Raw genomic sequence first — 8,418 nt, 5'->3', positions numbered from 1 at the left:
AAGGGGCAGGGGCCTGGCTCCCCAAATGCCTTCCGTCCCTCAGAGTCCTAACTGGACGTGGTGACCTGGGCATCAGCGGCCCAGCCAGTGTTCTCCAGAGTTGAGCACAAAACTAAAGCCGACCGCTGTTCTCTGTGTCTTGCACATTTTCAAAGCACACATTGTTAGTGCAACAGCAATATGCATTCTTGCTAAATGAAATCGACAAGACCACACACGTTAAGGAGGTGCGTCCCCAACACTGTAAAACAGGAACTCAGAACCGGAAAGTCCAGGAGCAGCTGTTCGGAGTAAGGGTTCGGCACGGGGCCCCGGCTCCTGACCCCGGCTCCTGCTGAAGCACAGGAGGAGTGGCCGGCTGGGAGGCCTGGGCTGAGCGCCTGGCTCCTCCAAGCATCGCAGGCACTTGCGGAGGGAACTAGCAGATGAGTCTCTCTCTCTCTCTCTCTCTCTCTCTCTCTCTCTCTCTCTCTCTCTCTTTCCATCAAATAAAAGTTCATACACGCATGGAAAAGAACCCGGGGTCTGAACACGAGAAGGATTCTGTCCTTGGGGCTTTGCCAGGAAATTCCTCTGAGCAGAAAGTTTCAATTTTTTTTTTAGCAAAGTCACTTCACGCCATTACCAGAGGACCTATGTAAACCTAGATATTTGGGCTTAATTTGGAAAATTTAGATGCAAAAACCACAAGAATGGAGTCTCCTGGAAGAGTGGGTCACTCAGACAATTTCACGGTATTAAAATGTGCTAAGGCTATTTTCCATGAACCAAACAGCTCCCTGAGAAAATGCAATTAAAGAACTCCAAAATGAAACTCACGTGGCACACACTAAGCGTCCTTTTCCTTAGCACGTGTGAACACTTTACATACATGTCCGTGCACAGCTGCAGTGGGAAGTCGGCACAGGATCCTTACGGGAAATCAGCTGCCAATGTGAGAAGAGCTGAGCCTTTGCCACTGTCTGACAGGGCCGCCTGCGCCAGGCACAGAGACAATTAGCTCCCCAAACCAAAACTGGGGAGGCTTCCAGCGGAGTGAGCGAAGGCACGTGGGGATGTGGAGCTGCCACAAACAAGCAGGAAGGGCCTTCCACTCAGCACACAGAGAGAAGAAAGGAGGAGGCAGGTGCTGGGCACGATGGCTGCTTGCCACGCCAGCATCCCAGACAGGAGCACCGACCGAGCCCCGGCTGCTCAGCTTCCGATCCAGCTCCCTGCTCATGCGCCTGGGAAAGGAGCAGAAAGTGGATCGAGTACCTGGGCCCCTGCCACCCGGGTGGGAGACCCAGATGGAGCTCCTGAGTCCCGGCTTCAGCCTGGTGTAACCCCAGCCATGGCAGTCATTCGGGGGATGAACCAGAGGATGGGAGGTCCATCACCCTCTCTCAGTCACAGAGAGAGAGAGAAAGAGAGAGAGGAGAGTGACAGGAGAGAGAGAGAAGAAGAAGAGAGAGAGAGAGAGAGGAGAGAGAGAGAGAGAGAGGAGAGAGAGAGAGAGAGAGAGAGAAAGAGAAAGATGGAGGAAGGAAGGAAGAAGAGAGAAAAATCCCCAGAAATGCGGGAGCTCTCACTACGATGTCAGTCACAGCACCCGCCGCAGTGCTGTGACCCGGGTATAATGCCCAGAGCTGCCCTGGAAGCACTGAATGGGTTAAAAACGTCTGAGGCTGGGCTTCCTGATGCCCTTGGCTCTGCTCTGCTGTGTGTTTTTGGGAATCGAGGTTTGAGTGGAAACAATGAGTATACATGGAGCTGGCAAACCACAGCCAGCGCTTGCTGTTTTAAATAAAGTTTTATTGGAAGGCGGCTCATGTCCACTGGTTTCCTGCTGGGACTGAGACCACTTCTAGGCAGCAGGGGAGGTCAGGGCAGCTGTGGTGACACCGCGGGGCCTGCAGTGCACGTTCACCATCCAGCCCTTGAGACGCCGCTGACCCCTGGGCTGCCCAGCACAAATCAGCCGGGTTCCAGATCCTGTTCCCAGCACCCGAGGTAGCTCCGGGTAGCCGCAGAGAAGCCCCGATGCCTGTCTCCTAACGCTCGGCATTTGCCGTCAGTAATGTCGGACGGAAGGGGACGGTGGGGTATCCGGGGCTGGGGGTGCGGGCTCTGAGATGCCGGCTCACGCAACTACAGGGTCAGGTGGGAGGTGTCAGCTGGTTTCCTGGGCACTGGACAAGAGCGATCTCTTAGAGCCGGCCGTGTTTCCACTTACAAGTGTCTGTGGCGTGGTTGGTCAGAGAGCTCTTCCGGCAGAAGTGGCCTTGGGCAGGTGCTGGATAGATTCCACGAAGGAAGCTCAAGCGAGTCCTGGCTGAGAACATAATAATCCGGGCTCACAGAAGGGAAGGATCGCGCCACTGCCTGCAGGGCAAGGGTCCGGCACTGATCGGAGGAGGGTCTCAAGCATGCCCTGGCTGTGCTCTCCGAGGGTCTGTCCAGATGTGTGACGGACGGGGCCTGACCTGAAGGGGCGAGCACTCAGCAGGTGGGAACTGGATCAACCTGGAAGACAGAAGCGCGGCACGGCGGTCCACAGCACAGCCGGGATACAGACACTCCGCACACTGGGAAATCCTGGAGCAAAACAAAATCAACAGCAGCAGGACGGCAGGTACCAGAACGAGAGCTGCACTGGCGCTTACTATGCGGGCGGGGAGAGACGTGTGTGGACACGTTCCCAAGAGGAAGGCCTGGGAGGTCGCCTGTATCCAGGCTCCACAGGAATCCCCAGCAGCGTGGAGGAGCTGCTGGACCCTGAAGCCAGGCCAGCACCAGTTCCTGGGACGGTGTTTTCCAGATCCCACAGGGACACTGATCCGACGCCATCCCATCCGGGCCTCCGTGTTCTCTTTCGTGCATCAACAAACAGTGGGGATTCCCGGGAGCACAGGAGCAGGGCAGGGGGCAGGAGCAGAGCCCAAAGACGGGGCGAGGGGAACACTGCAGAACACAGGGCCCTGAACGGGCCAGGAGACCCCGAGCAGCTGGCTCCGGACGGGGCAGAGAGCCCGGGGGGGGGGGGGGGCGAGGGGACCACTGCGGAACACAGGGCCCTGAGCGGGCCAGGAGACCCCGAGCAGCTGGCTCCGGACAGGCAGAACTTGCTTTGCAAGGGACCCCTTCCCCGTAGCCCCTCTCCAAAGCAGCAGGTGAGAAAGATGGAGGCGCCCAGGTTTTGCCGGGGGAGGGGCACCGTTTCCTGGTGCCAGGTGTGACTGCTGAGCAGTGAGCTCCACCAAGCAGCATCAGGTGAGCTCTGGCTGTTGGAGGTGAAACAGGAGCCGGGGGATTCCCTTCCCACAGAGCACCACCCGAGGGGTGCACTCACAAGGAACACTTCTCTGCGTCCCATGAGTCCGTGGACCCCAGCCCGGGCAGGCCAACCACGGCAAAATCAGAGCACCTCAGCTCATTAAACACGCGCCCTAATTTCCCAGGATAATTGTTACGTTCAACCACAAAATTCTGCTGTCCCCTTAACCACAGCATCCACAAGATTAGCTCCAGCACCCCCACGCCGCCCTTACACCTGGAAGAGCACCCGTGCCACTCGCAGCCATGAACTCTGCTTCCTTTGAAAACTGCCGTCCGCACCTTGGTTGCCCGTTAGGGACTTTGTCTCCGAAACACGGAGCCTGGCGTCTCTCGTGCTCTGCTAGGCTGGCTGGCTCGTCCCCAGCCCACAGCACACAGCTGCAATCTTTTCACTTACTTGGGGCTATTTCCAGGCTCCTGTCTCGATCACATGTGTGAGTTTAGACATACAGATCCGTTCGGTAGGAGTGGGACGACATGACATACACCAGCTTATGGCTGTGCTTTCTCGTATAATTAATTAAAGCAGAAAATATCCATATGAGAAATCAAGATTCTAAAGGTTGCCTAGAATTTCATCTGTTTGTATTCCATTTTTTAATCTCTTGAATTTCAAGAAAAAGCACTGTTTATATACTTTTACTTGCATTGAAATATCTTGGTGTGAATTTTACACCAGGAAGCCTTAGCAATCACTTATAGTCTATGTAGTCCCTTACCAACATGAACTATTGCTGCTGTATGAATCACGTGTGCAGAAAGGGAACACGTGTCGCAGGCATTGTAATCTGTGTTTCTGCTCTGGAAGAGAAGAGGGAGCTTGTGCAGAACACCACCTCCCTCACGACCTGTCAAGGGCAGCCTCCTGTGCCTCGCTTCCTCAGGTGTGAACAAGAATAATAAGAAGTCTCACCCCAAATAGGGTGAATTAGTAAACACAAAGCAGTTATACAATGTGATAAAGCGGGAGTTGTCGCAGGAATGCAAGGTTGGCTCAGCACTGGAAAATCACTGTGTTGCACCTCACATTCCAACAAGCTAAATGGGAAAACTGTAAGATCCGTTCAAGAAACTCCCCAGATCCAACCTTCTTTTCCTTGTAAAGTAGCTTCCTGTTCCTAAAAGTAGAAACAGAGAACTTCCTGCATCTAATGAAGATCACATGACCATCCCACAGCCAGCACACCCTCAGTGGTGTGACACTGAATTCCTGGCACCCTGGGAAACCTCAGTGTTGGCTCTCACCACTTCTATTCTTTTTTGCAACAGGTTCTGTCCAGGGCAGTAAGGCAAGAAAAATAAATAAATCATCAAGTCATCCAGGTCGAAAAGAAAGCAGCAGAACTGAGGTTACTCGCCTGTTACACAATCACCTCCACAGAAAATATCAATTCTGCCAGAAATTCATAACACTGATCAATGCATTCAGAGAACTTGCAGGATCCGAAGTCAACAAACAAAATCAACTGTGTTTCTGTATCCTAGCGAAAAAGCCACTAGAATTTGAAGTGAGAAACAACTGCGCCTTTTACACTGGCATCAACATAAATGAAAGATCTAAGGATAACTCTGACAAAAGGTGTGCAAAGCTGTAAACTCGGAAACAAGAAGGCCCAAGTGGACATGGAGTGAGCGGGAGCTGGGGACCAGTGTTGCACACAGCAGGATAAGATGGGGTTTCTTTTTTCTTTTTTTTTTTCTTAAGATTTATTTATTTACTTGAATGAGTTACACAGAGAGAGGAGAGGCAGAGAGAGAGAGGTCTTCCACCCACTGGTTCACTCCCCAGTTGGCCGTGACAGCCAGAGCTGTGCCGATCCAAAGCCAGGAGCCACGAGCTTCTTCTGGGTCTTCCACGTGGGTGCAGGGCCCAAGCACTTGGGCCATCCTCCACTGCTTTCCCAGGCCACAGCAGAGAGCTGGATCAGAAGTGGAGCAGCCAGGATTAGAACCGGCGCCCATATGGGATGCCGGCGCTGCAGGCCAGGGTGTTAACCCACTGCGCCACAGCGCCGGCCTCGTAAGATGAGGTTTCTTATGGCAGCAACTGTCTCTAGACAGATCTATAATTTCAACACAAATTCAAGTAAAATCCCACAGGCTCTTCCTGTGGGAACGAATGTACCAATGCTAACATTCATTCTGAAATGCGAAAGACCCGGGAGAGCCCAGCAACTCTGAAAGAGCTGAGCTGGAAGACCAGGCGATTTCAGGAGTCGTTGGGAGGCTCCCGGGATCCGGCGAGGGCAGAATCAGCCGCAGGGCTGGCAAGCAGACGGACTAAAGAGTCCGAAACGGTTCCACACGCATGTGGGCGGCTGGAGCTCCACACGCGTGTGGGCGGCTGGCCTTCCCCACGTGCAGAGAGAACTCAGTAGAGGAAGCAGATTCGCGTGCCCCTGCCACACACACAGCACACAGACAACCCAACCATGAACGTTGCACCACATAGAAACATCAACTAAGAATGGAGGGAAATGTGAAAAATTAAAGCCATAAAACGTCTAGGAGGAAACATACAAAATATGTGTGGCCTTGAGTCTGCAATTTCCTAGACATGGCACACACAGAAAAAAACTGAAAAAAAATAAACTAAATAAAAATGTAAAATACTTGCTCTGTTAAGTGAATGAAAACACAAGCCATCAGCTGGGAGGAAATATGTGAAAGCATAATGATGACTTTAAAAATTTTATCCAGCTACTTCCAGAATATATAAAGAGCTCCCAAATTGCAATAACAAGAAAATGAACAACATAATTTAAAAAAAAAAAAACTAGGCAAAGTGTTTGGTGAGCCACTTCATCACAGGTGTACCGTTGAAAAATGAACACACGTGAAGACACTCCACATAATTGTCTCCAGAGAAGTGCAAATTACAATCACTGAGTTTGCCAGCACATGAATGTGAGAATGTCTACAATTTGAAAGGCTGAAACCATCAGGCTAGATGATTCTGGAGGAATCAAACCCTGTTGGTGGGAAAGCCCAGCATCTGGGTCATACATACGTCTGCCATAGGACCCAGCTATGCTCAACGCTAAATAGTTTCCCAAAGGAAAGTATGTGTCCATATAAACCTCACACAAGCATAGCAGCAGCTTATTTTAATATTGGAAAGCTTAAAATAACCCAAATTTCCACCCACAGGAGAGCAGATAAACAAGACGTGGCACATGCTTCCGGGAAAGTAGTGTTCAGCACTGAAAGAAAAAACTGCCTTTAAAAAGAAAAGGCCACGGGCCGGCGCTGTGGCGCAGCGGGTTAAAGCCCTGGCCTCAAGCACTGGCATCCCATATGGGCGCTGGTTCTAGTCCCGGCTGCTCCTCTTCCCTTCCAGCTCTCTGCTATGGCCTGGGAAAGCAGTGGAAGATGTCCAAGTCCTTGAGTCCCTGCACCTGCGTGGGAGACCTGGAAGAAGCTCCTGGCTCCTGGCTTCAGATCAGCACAGCTCTGGCCATCTGGGGAGTGAACCAGCGGATGGAACACCTCTCTCTCTGTCTCCACCTCTCTCTGTAACTCTGTCTTTCAAATAAGTAAAATAAATATTTAAACGTAAGAAAGAAAGAAAAAAGTCCTGCTCGAGTGAGGCACGAACAACTTAGATGTGTTCTCGAGATAGCTATGGAGCCAGCAAAGGGAAGACGCCACACAGGACCCCAGCAGACACAAACCGCGCAGCACGGCGGCCTGCGGGGCCAGACCGAGGCGAGAGCGCCACAGGCTTGTCACAGCTGACCAGTCTCACCCTTGAGGTTGTACGGCTTACTGTGTGTCAATTATATGTCAATTAAAAAGCTGCCTCCAACAGTCTTTTTTTTCCGACTGAACTTTCTGAAAAGAGTACTTGGAAAATGAACAAAATAAAGCAGCATAGTTCCCCAGCAGGAACATTGCCCAAGCCGTGCCTGTGTCTTCCGACTTCATCGTAAACACGGGAACATGGCAGAGTGTGCAGGCACGGGCACACTGGGTAGACGCACGCACACGTACACGGTGTAGACACAGAGACAGGTGCAGACTGTAGCTGTCCCAACAGTCTTTCCAGCATAGCCTCTGGTTATTACATCTCACTTCAGAGGGATGGATTTCATTTTAACTATCCCATCCTGTGTACTCTCACCAGTCTCATTGCAGTGCGATTTAGATATATAAAATGTCCCTTTCTAATTGGACAGTTGGGTGTTAGTAGAAATTCCATGCAGTCGTGTAATGACCACTGTGTTTTCAACAGCCCAGAAAGTCCCCTCACCCAGCCCTGCTCCTGCCAACCACTAATCTTCTTCCCAACAATTCTCCTTCCTGCTCTTCCACGTAAATGATTTCATAGAAGTTCCTGTGAAGACGTTACGTTCTTTCCTTTGCATCTGCTTCTGCCACCTTTACCACAGATTTTTGAGATCCATCCACTTCATCGTGGTCACCATTTCTTTGCTTTCATTGCAGAGTATAACAGGAATTTGGTGTCCCTTCATCTCTGATGAACATTTGGTTGTAGCATTGTCAGATTTTTTCATTTTTAATAGACCTTTTTTCATTTTAGCTTTCATTACAAATAATGCTGCATTAATATCTGTAAAAAAAAAAGTCACTTTCGTGGACATGCATTCGAATTTTCTTGGGTAGATACACAGGAATAATAAAATAAATACTGGTGTCTGTTTAACTCAGTAAGACAGTACCAAGGTGTTCTCCAGAAACGCTGTTCCTTCTTCCATTTGCACAGCACCGGTGAGCATTCCAGGGCTCCGTGCTTTTGTCAACACGTGGTATTGTCACTGCCACAATTTTAGCCATTTCACCTGGTGAGTAATGACTTGGTCTCAGCCCTCGTCAGAATGAACCCGTGATTGACGTTTCCCAGTCCACTGTAGCTTCCTGTCCTGGTGCCAAGATTCTACTCCTACGGTTCCCTGTCTCCACCGTTAAACGGGCTGAGGTTTTCAGACAGGTGCTGATACACACATGCACCCTGCTTGTAGTGAGCTATCTAGAACATAACTGCACTTTACAGTGAACCACAATGACTCGAGTATTTTTATCTAAGAAGGCAAATAAGGAACTGATTGTTCTTCAGGCATTTTATCCTAGAAGTTTTTG

At 50.7% G+C, this 8,418-nt stretch overlaps 1 long non-coding RNA gene across 1 annotated transcript; it reads right to left on the bottom strand.

Annotated features, from left to right (window-relative positions):
• Nucleotides 1-1,001: 1,001 nt before the first annotated feature.
• Nucleotides 1,002-3,791, bottom strand: LOC149121890 (uncharacterized). The gene is made up of 2 exons (XR_016221039.1): nucleotides 3,598-3,791; nucleotides 1,002-2,505 (listed from the first exon to the last, which is right to left on the bottom strand). It is a non-coding gene; the product is annotated as an uncharacterized LOC149121890 (long non-coding RNA).
• Between the last annotated feature and the right edge of the window lie 4,627 nt (nucleotides 3,792-8,418).

Source organism: Oryctolagus cuniculus, chromosome 15 (genome assembly GCF_051225735.1).
Source record: "Oryctolagus cuniculus isolate XC-2025 breed Fujian yellow rabbit chromosome 15, ASM5122573v1, whole genome shotgun sequence".
Classification (NCBI taxonomy): Eukaryota; Metazoa; Chordata; class Mammalia; order Lagomorpha; family Leporidae; genus Oryctolagus; species Oryctolagus cuniculus.
The sequence above is the reverse complement of the archived record's forward strand: the minus strand, read 5'-3'. Positions and strand labels throughout refer to the sequence as shown.